This window comes from Schistocerca piceifrons, chromosome 2 (genome assembly GCF_021461385.2).
Source record: "Schistocerca piceifrons isolate TAMUIC-IGC-003096 chromosome 2, iqSchPice1.1, whole genome shotgun sequence".
NCBI classification, from domain to species: domain Eukaryota; kingdom Metazoa; phylum Arthropoda; class Insecta; order Orthoptera; family Acrididae; genus Schistocerca; species Schistocerca piceifrons.
In genome coordinates, this window is record NC_060139.1 from 222,422,026 (window position 1) to 222,432,273 (window position 10,248).

At 50.5% G+C, this 10,248-nt stretch overlaps 1 non-coding gene across 1 annotated transcript; it reads left to right on the top strand.

The window, feature by feature from the left end:
- The first annotated feature begins 9,938 nt into the window (after positions 1-9,938).
- Positions 9,939-10,013, top strand: Trnal-caa. The gene has a single exon. It is a non-coding gene; the product is annotated as a tRNA-Leu (tRNA).
- The last annotated feature ends 235 nt before the right edge of the window (positions 10,014-10,248 follow it).

Consider the following 10,248-nt stretch of genomic DNA (forward strand, 5'->3'; position numbering starts at 1 on the left):
CTCAGGGTGCATCTTCGTCGTGGAAGATCCCCACCATTCCCTTGCCGTGTCGTCTGCTCGCCGTCGCTACTGCTCGCCGTCCGGTCCTCCTCGCCGCCGCCTGGTCGCCGCCTGCCGGTGCTCGCCGCCGCCGCCGCCTGGTCGCCGACGCCGCCGCCTGGTCGCCGCCGCCGCCACCTGGTCGCCACCTGCCGGTACTCGCCGCCGCCGCCGCCGCCGCCGCCTGCCGGTGCCCGCCTCCGCCGCCATCTGGTCGCCGCCGCCGCCCTTCTCGCGCGCCGCCACCATGTCCCAACCCACCACCACTATCATTTTCACCTCTCTCTCCGCTGCTCCAACCACCATCACATGGAGCTCATCCTCCACCCCACTTCCCGTTCTTCCTTCTCTCCCTGTCCACCCCACCCCTGCGCCACTTTCGGCTGTAACCACCCCCAACTCCTCCTCCCCTATCACTGTCGCCCCATCGACAGCTACGGACTTTCTGCCGCTCCCTGCACCGCCTCCGACGGGCTCCAAGCCACCGCGGATCTCGGCTCGACGTTCCACACTCCCTGTGACACCCACGCCCCCTCCGTTTGCGTCTTCCACTGCTCAGGGTGGTCCTACCCCCCGCCATCTCCCACTGCAACCTGTTCCCCTGCTCCCTCTCCACCCGGACGTGACCACGAAATCTTCAAAGCGCCCGAATGTTGACCCTTCCCCCAAAGTCTCCCCAAAAAAAACCCCAATCCCTGTGACCCACCCACCCACATGGACGCGGCCCGGACCCCCGCCCCCGCCATACCTGCCACCCACATCTTTGTCCTCTCCAATCCTGACCCTCAATTCCTTGATGCCCGCTCCCTCACCCTCGCCATCCGGAAATACTACCCCACTGCCCCCATCTCCCTTCTGATTCCTCGCAAGGACTCGGTCCTCATTAAATCCCACAATGCTTCCTTCCACACCGACCTCCTCTCCCGCATCTCCTGTATCCAATTTGGCCAACGTGCAACCCTCACCCCCTACCACACCCCGTCCTCTCCCCTTCAGCCTCAACCTCCCCGATGTCCGCCAACCTTCACCGCTGTGATCACGAAGCTTAGCCCCGTGATCACGGATGCTGACGTGTTTGCGGAACTCAACTCCTGGCCCAACATTGAAATCCGCCCGGCCCGGCACATCTTCAATGATGCCAGGCTGATTTTCTCCTGTGGATATTCACCGAATCCTCCTCCTCCATTCACCGCTTCCTCACCGAGGGAGCCCTCATCTACAATCAACGCCATAAGGTGGACCCCTCCCGTTCCCCAGTCCACTCCTACCGCTGCCAACACTGTCTCACCTACAGCGACCACATTACCTCTGCCTGCAAGAACCCCCCTACTTGTCCCCACTGCAAAGCTTCACACTTCCTCAAGATTTGCCCCAATCTCACCTCTCCCCCCTCCTGCAACACTTGCAACGAAGCACATCCTACCTACTCCTTGAAGTGTAAAGCGAAACCTCCACAAGTCACCCCTGAGCTCACCATCCCTGTCCGTCCTGATGATGACCCCATCCACCCCAACAACTCGCTCCGCCCTCCCCCTACTCCCGAGGACATCATCCGTTTCACCACCATTGTGCTCCAAAACATCCACCCCTTCCAGCGCTCACACACTCTTTCCCAAATCGCCCTCGCTGCCCGTTCCATCTTCCGTCTTACCACCTATGCCACATACTCCCACAACCAGGCCCACTTCACCTTCACCCCCCTCACCACCCTCGTCTAACTTTCCCCTCCCGTGGTGCAACAACCCTACTGTATCCTGTACCACAACATTCGCTCCCTTCCCACCCACAAACTCCTCTTCCTCCACACCCTCCATCAGCACTGCGTGGATGCCTTCATCCTAAATGAAACCTTCCTTCAACCCCGTATCTCCATCTCCACAGCTCCTTACACCCTCCACCACACCGATAACCTGTACCCTCTGGTGCGTGGCGGAGTTGCTATGGGCCACCTCAAGCAACTCCCTGTCCGGCCCCAACCTCTCCTTAACAATCCTGCCGAGCATCTCACCCTCAGCCTCTTCTTCCCCTCCCTTACCATCACCCATGCCACCATTTATGTCCGCCCTTGCACCCCCATCCCGTACGATTTCCTGGCCCACATTGACCGCACCTTCTCCACCTACGTGATTGCCGCCGACCTCAATATCCACAGCCGTGATCCTGCCGACCTCCAGCGGTGGCATCAGTTTCTCACCACTCTCCAGGGAGACCTGGTTCCCCTGCCTCAGCACACCCGACCCGAATCCAACAGCATTCCTGATGTGGTCCTTGCCTCTCCCAACCTCCTTGGGCGCATCACCGCAGATGTCCTTGACCTCATTGGCAGTGACCATGCTCCTGTTCTCCTCACTACCTCTAATGGTCGCCATCCCCGCAACGCTCCTCGCCCTGACGTCCCTCCTAAACTTGTCCATGATTACTCCCGTGCCAACTGGGATGCCTACCGGGACTCCATTCACACCCAGGTTGACAGCCACGACCTTACCCTCCAATCTCCTGATGACATCTCTCGCACTGCTGCCTTCCTGCACCAGACCCTGTCTGACGCCGTCGCCATCCATATCCCCACCAAAGCCATCCACCCTCACTGCCCCACCCTGCCTCCACAGGCCGTCCTTCTCCTTCTTTTCTCCGCACTTGTGACTGGGATACACTTACCCGCCACTGGCAATTACAACGCCACATCCGCAACCTGCTTACTGCGAAGAAACGCCATGCCTGGCGCCAGACATGTACACAACTCAACACCACGCTCCCCATAAAGTCTTCCAAGTATTGGTCTGCTTTCCACCATCTTACTGGGAACCGCCCCGCCCCCCAGTACCCTCTCCTCCTTAATGACCGTCCCTTTCCTGACAACCACAGTAAGGCCAACCACTTTGCCTCCCACCTCTCTGATGTTTTTTCCATCCCAGATGATCCCCACTTTGATTATTCCCTCTTCCCTGATGTCATGGACTGTACGAATACCTCTGTTCCTCCCCTTGCTCCTAGCTTCCAGTACTTGGGCCACACCCCACCATCTGCACTTAACACTCCCATCACTACACAGGACATCAGCCTCACACTCCGCACTAAACGCAACACTGCTCTCAGCCACGACTGCGTTACCTACCGCCACCTCAAACACTGTCCTCCCTCCTTCCTTTCGATCCTTGCCACCCTCTACAATGTCATCCTTGCCACTGGCTTCTGTCCCGACCTGTGGAAAACCTCCCGTATTCTGATGTTCTCCAAACCCAACAAGCCTCCATCTGATGCCTCTTCCTATCGTCCTATCTGTCTCACATCGGTGTTCAGCAAGCTCTTGGAATCCATCCTTTCCCGGCACATCCATCACCACCTCCACCAAAACCACCTCCTCCCAAACACGCAATGTGGCTTTTGACCTTCCTTCTCTGCTGATGACCAACTCCTCCGCCTCACTCATCTCCTCTCCCTCCAGCTTAACTCCCGTCGCTCCGCCATTTTTGTCTCCCTTGACCTCGAAAAGGCCTACGACCGTGTCTGGCATCCCAGTCTCTTGTTTAAACTCCAAACCTATGCCCTTCCTATCAACTACATCCGTCTGGTGGCCTCCTTCCTCTCCCACCGCCCCTCCTATGTTACTATCCATAATGCCAATTCCCACACCTTCTACCCCTCTGCAGGTGTGCCCCAGGGCTCTGTCCTCTCCCCTCTCCTCTACCTCCTGTACACGGCGGATATGCCCCAACCCCCCCCCCCCTCCAGTACACCTCTCGCAATATGCTGATGACACCGCATTCCTCGCCCTCACTCCTACCCTCCAACGGTCCCAACGCCTTCTCCAGAATCACCTTCACCTTTTTGCTGCATGGTGTAGCCAGTGGCTCCTGAAACTCAATCCTTCCAAGACCCAGGCAATCGTCATAGGTCGTACCACTCACTCCTTCCGGCTCCTGGATTTCTCCCTTACTGTCTGCGCCCGTCCTGTCTGGCTCACCACCACCCTCATCTACCTTGGCCTCACAATTGACCATCACCTCACCTGGATCCCTCATCTCCGCTCCATCCAATCGAAAGCCCACAACTGCCTCCGGCTCCTCCTCTCTGGCCGGACATGGGGTTGCACCCCTCTACCATCCTCCACAACCAACAAATCCTTACTCCGTCCCATCCTCTGTTATGCCAGTCCTGCCTGGATATCTGCCCCCCCCCCCCCCCAAATTCTATAAGTCCCTCCAGATCCTTGAGCGTCATGCACTCTGCCTCGCCTTGCATATACGCCTCCCATCCCCCGCGCGGATCCTCTATGATCCCATTCCTTTACCCCATCTGCTCCTATTCCTCGAACATATCCGCATCCTCTACACCTCCCGCCGTCTTGAACCCCCTCACCCCCTGGTTGCTCCTCTCCTCTCCCATCCCCACCCCCTGCCACGTCTTCACCGTTGTGTCCCCCCTACCATCCATCTCTACACCCTACATCTCCTTTCCCAAGGTGGCTTCCATCAACTCCCCCTCCCGGATGATGCCCTCTCTCCCTCCATTTATCCTTCCTATCAACTCTGATCCTCACCTCCCTCCTTTCCTCCGTCCTTTCCCTGGGCTCCCTCTTCCTCCCCCCTTCCATCCTGTGTTTTCTCCCCGCCTATCCTCTCCCTATCTCCTTTCTCCCCCCCCCCCTGAGTCCCATTGTACTCACCTCCTCTGCCTTCCCCACTCCATGGCACGTCTGATAAGCACCCCCACCCCTCTTATGGATCCTCCTCTTCCATTGGCTCCTTTCCCCCCCTCTCCCTTCACTTTTCCTCTCCTTCCCCCCTCCCCTTTTTCCCGTCTTCTGACCAGTTTCCCCCCACCTGCTCTCGGGTGTGGTATGTCATATTTGTGCCAACTTCTAACGCAGTGTTTAAGTGAGTGTTCAGTGTTGTGCGTCCTTACACAGTGTTGCGAACAGAAATCACGCTGTCGCTGGGTATGCTTTTTATATCTCTTGCGAACAGAACCCAGACTGTCGCCGTGTTTCTTTAATTGTCTGTCTATTATTTTTCTGCTTCCTGTGTATTTTATTAGCATCATCCACCCTGTGTTTTATGTTTTACGCTCAAGAATTTTCTGCCATTTTACCTTTAAGTCACCGATTTTTTCGCCAACTGTTTTTATTTTTTATTATCTTCATCTTTTTAAAACAAATTCTGTAGGCTGAAGAGCGGCGTAATAAGCTGCTGCCAGCCCGCCCCCTTTAGGGGGAATCGAAACTCAATAAAGGAAAAAAAAAAGAAAAAATTCTACGTGACTACTCTAAAATTCAGACTTAAGTTCGTCGAACCACTTTCAGGATATTTCACTACCGTTACACTCTGGAACAGCGGAGTAAAACAGGACCACTAAATTTTTTCGTGCGAGCTCTGATTTCTGTTACTTTATCACGATGATCATTTCTTCCTATTAAGGTTGGTGTCAAAAAATATTTTCGCATTCAGAGGAGAAAGTTAGTAATTAAATTTTCGTGAAAAGGTTTAGTCGCAACTTTGTGTCAATGATTGCCACCGCAAATCTTGTATCATATCCGAGACACTTTTCTCTGTATCGCGATAATACAAAACGAGCTGTCCTTCTATGAACGTTTTTGATGTCTTCCGTCGATACTATCTGATACAAATTCCATACGGCGCAGCACTGCGCCATAAGAGAACGCACAAGCATATTGTACGCAGTCTCTTTAGGAGGTCTGTTGCACCTTCTAAGTGTTACAGCAATGAACCGCAGTTTTTGGTCCGCGCGCCTCACAACGTTTTTCGTGTGATCGTTCCAATTTGGGTTGTTCGTAACTGTAATCTCTGGGTATTTAGATTTACGTGATTCGTCCTGTAGTTACATTTTAACGGATTCCTTTTAGTATTCATCGATCACCTCCAACTTCCCTGTACTTTAGCGAGTTGTCACTTTTTGCACCATACAAGTACCTTGCAATTGTTTTTGATCTTCTAATGACTTTACTAGATACAACATGACAGCATCATCTACAAACAACCTAAGACGGGTTCTTATATCATAAATCGTTCCTTGGGGAACGCCAGACGGCACTTATGTTTTACTCGATGAGTTTCCGTGATTACCACGAACCGTGACCTCACTAGTAAGACAATACACAATTACGAATTCATTTCACGTATTTCTGATCAGAAATCACAAATGTGGTCGCACAGTTGAGACAATATTTTATAGGTCCGCAATATAATTAGAAGTGACTTGTGAGGAAATCTAGAAAAATATGGAATCAATTTGAGGTTCTCTGACGAAACGCTGACTATTTCGTCTGATTTGAAAAGATCGGCCGTCTTTGACCGATTTCAGTCGTCAAAGGAATTTCATGATGTCGACGCCACTGTGACTTTTTGTCTGGTGTGGAGATCATAAACATAAAATCAGAAGGTCGAACTCATACGGAGGTACAACTCCCTCTAATATTACGGAAGTTATTCCCTGATGTCTTAACATATGTCCTATAATTCTGTCCCCTTTTCTTGTAAATGTTTTGCACATATTTCTTTACTTGCCGATTCTACGTACAACCTCTCTTTATCTTATCATCCCACCTCATGTTCAATATATTTCTGTAACACCACGTCCCAAGCTGCTTCGATTTCTTCTGTTCCGGTTTTCCCAAAGTCCTTGTTTCACTACCATACAATGCTTTGTTCTAAACGTATATTCTCAGAAATTCCTTCCTCAGCTTAAGGCCTGTGTTTGATACTAGTAGATTTCTCTTGGCCAGGTATGCAATTTTTGCCAGTAACAATCTAGTTTTTATGTCCTCCTTGCTGCATCCATTACGGTTTATTTTGCTTCCTAGGTACCAGAATTCTCTAAAATCTACTTCGTGATCCCCAATTCAGATGTTCTCATTTCTTCAGCTACTCATTACTTTCGTCTTTCTTTGATTTGCTTTGAGTCCATACACTGTTATCATTGGACTGTTCATTCCATTCAAGAGGTATTGTAATACTCCTTCACTTTCACTGAGAATAGCAGTGTCTTCAATGAATCTTATCATTGATATCCTTTCACCCTGAATTTTAATTCCACTCTTAAGCCTTTCTTTTATCATTATTGACAATTCTGTGCTCGAAAGTACATTCTCAGAAATTTCTTCCTGAAATTAGAGCCTGTGCTTGATACTGGTAGACTTCTCTTGGCCTGTAGGAGAGAAAGACTAGCCCTTTTTATCCAAGCACGTCGTTCTTAGTCTTCCGGTCTTATTGAAACCACTTCGTTAATGTACAGTCATGCTCAAAAGTATCCGAACGACCTGAACTGCATTTCGCCTGATTCGCATGCAACCCACATAATGCAGCTGTCTAGAGGTCCTCTAATCGCTCCTTGGTACAGTCGTTTGACTATCGAAAATGGTTCCAACAAGTCACCACTAGAAAACACTGCTCTGTATCGCAATAACTCAAGATGTAAAGAAATACTACGCTACTACAAATATCAGGGAACACCTTATCACAGGTAAGACTTCCTTAAGGCTTTTAAGCTCACATTTATTACAATAAATGACATACATGAAATGTTACCACTCTCATTATTACGTCAGATAGTTAATGCACGTAGTAAGTTCGTCGTATTCATGATTTCCTCTTCAAAGTAACATACCGTACTTATTATTTAACACAAAATGGCATTAGAAATTTAAGTTATTCACGAGCAGCTAGCTGAGAATATGTATGAACTTCAAATGACACGACGAACCGTTTCGTTCTGCATATGGATTCAAACTCAGGTCATGCAGACTAAGCAAAGATTTCGTGACTTACGGAAACTAACAGTATTCCTGATTAGGCATACAGAGAGTGATATACCTCGATTTTAGACAGTATCATTTAGCAAATACCAACTTTAAATTACATAACGCAAACAGTTTTAACGGACGCGAATTCCTACCCAGCACCTATTGTCCCTGTTAACGAACTACGAGAGATGTACTAGTCCAGAGGGAAGCAGATGGATCAATTGGCCACAGTGTGTACCGAAAACCTACACACACTGATTTATATCTGCAGGCCAGCAGTTGTCACCACACTGCACAGGAGAATGGGGTTCTGAAGACTTTGGTCCACAGAGCACGTGCCCTATCAGACCAAGAGAATCTACCCATAGAGATAGAACGTCTCAAAACAGTTTTCTCCAAGAATGGATACATGGACAGACAAATTGAGAGGGCACTCCGACCAGCCACTATACCACAGGTTCCTGAAGAAGACCAAGATGAAGCAAGGAAGGTGGCATATCTGCCATATGCTGGCTCTATTTCTGCCAGAATCAGTAGGATCCTGCGTAAACACAATATCAAGTGTGTTTTCTGTCCATCCAACAAGATTGGGGGATTGCTGGGGAGTGTCAAAGACGACCTGGGGTTACGAAAACCAGGGATTTAGAATATACCTTGTCAATGTGGCATGTCCTACATTGGCCAGACGACAAGAACTGTGGAGATCAGGTGCAAAGAACATCAGAGACACACTAGATTAAGACAGGTGACTAAGTCAGCCATTGCTGAACACTGTCTAGAACTAGATCATGCCATGAAGTATGAGGATACCAAGATTCTAGCACAAACACCCAGATTTTGGGACAGTGTTATAAGAGAATCGATTGAGATTAAAATGGCTGACGATCTTATGAATCGTGACACAGGGTACCAGCTAAGCAGAGCCTGGGATCCGGCTCTGGAATTGTTAAAGGAGCAATGGGGCCAGCTGCAACACTACACAAACAGAAGAACCAGAGACATGGAGATGGTTAACGAGCCCCTGACGGACTGCCAGGAGCACCAGACCGAAGATGGAACACCCAGAAGTGGGACTGGTGGGCGCGGACCGCAGAGGGAACATCCAGAGCCGGCGCAGACGAAAAACGGAGCGGCAGCGCTCCAACAGGTCGTGGTGAGCGGGCGCAGACCGCAGGGGGAACGCCTGGTACCCCAGACCGTAGATGAAACCCCCAGGAGCGGGTTTGGTGGGCGCGGACCGCAGAGGGAACACCTAGAACCGCAGCGGACGGAAAACGGAGCAGCAACGCTCCAGCAGGTCACAGGGAATGGGCGCGGATCACAGAGGAAGCGCCTGCAGCCGTTGGTGGAGGGGGAAGGCCATAGGCATAAATACTGGACCAGGTCCACTCGAGGAGCAGTCTCAGGTCGCACCTGATGAAGGTCTCGGCTACGTGACCGAAATATCGTGCAAGTACGACGCTGATATCCGGCAGAACACCCGACAACCCAAGATGTCATTAGATCGCCGGGAAAGCCTGAAGAGTTACATGTTAAATATTGCTTCTTAACAAGTAACTTATTTGAAATGGCGTGAAGTAAAGCATTGTGTTGGACAGGGATTCGAACCCAGAACCTAATAAGATAGATATCAAAGCCCAATCAGCTGTGACATATCGGATTTTCTCGGCAGTAGCTAGATGTTTTAACTGAAATGAAGAGACGAAACATTAATTTTTTTCCTTCCTTTCTTTCAGGAGTGCTAGTTCTGCAAGGTTCGCAGGAGAGCTTCTGTAAAGTTTGGAAGGTAGGAGACGAGGTACTGGCAGAAGTAAAGCTGTGAGTACCGGGCGTGAGTCGTGCTTCGGTAGCTCAGTTGGTAGAGCACTTGCCCGCGAAAGGCAAAGGTCCCGAGTTCGAGTCTCGGTCGGGCACACAGTCTTAATCTGCCAGGAAGTTTCATATCAGCGTACACTCCGCTGCAGAGTGGAAATCTCATTCTGGAAACATCCCCCAGGCTGTGGCTAAGCCATGGCTCCGCAATATCCTTTCTTTCAGGAGTGCTAGTTCTGCAAGGTTCGCAGGAGAGCTTCTGTAAAGTTTGGAAGGTAGGAGACGAGGTACTGGCAGAAGTAAAGCTGTGGGTACCGGGCGTGAGTCGTGCTTCGGTAGCTCAGTTGGTAGAGCACTTGCCCGCAAAAGGCAAAGGTCCCGAGTTCGAGTCTCGGTCGGGCACACAGTTTCAATCTGCCAGGAAGTTTCATATCAGCGTACACTCCGCTGCAGAGTGAAAATCTCATTCTGGAAACTGAGTATCTGTACACAAGCGTGCCTCTATCGTCACGAATTGGTAAAATACTACTCACTTAGGTTTTGATTGAGTCTGTGTTTAATTGGTATGCTGTGTCATACTCAAGAGGTATGCAAATGTGGCATTTCATAAATAAAGTTATGTATTCCTAGAAACGCAA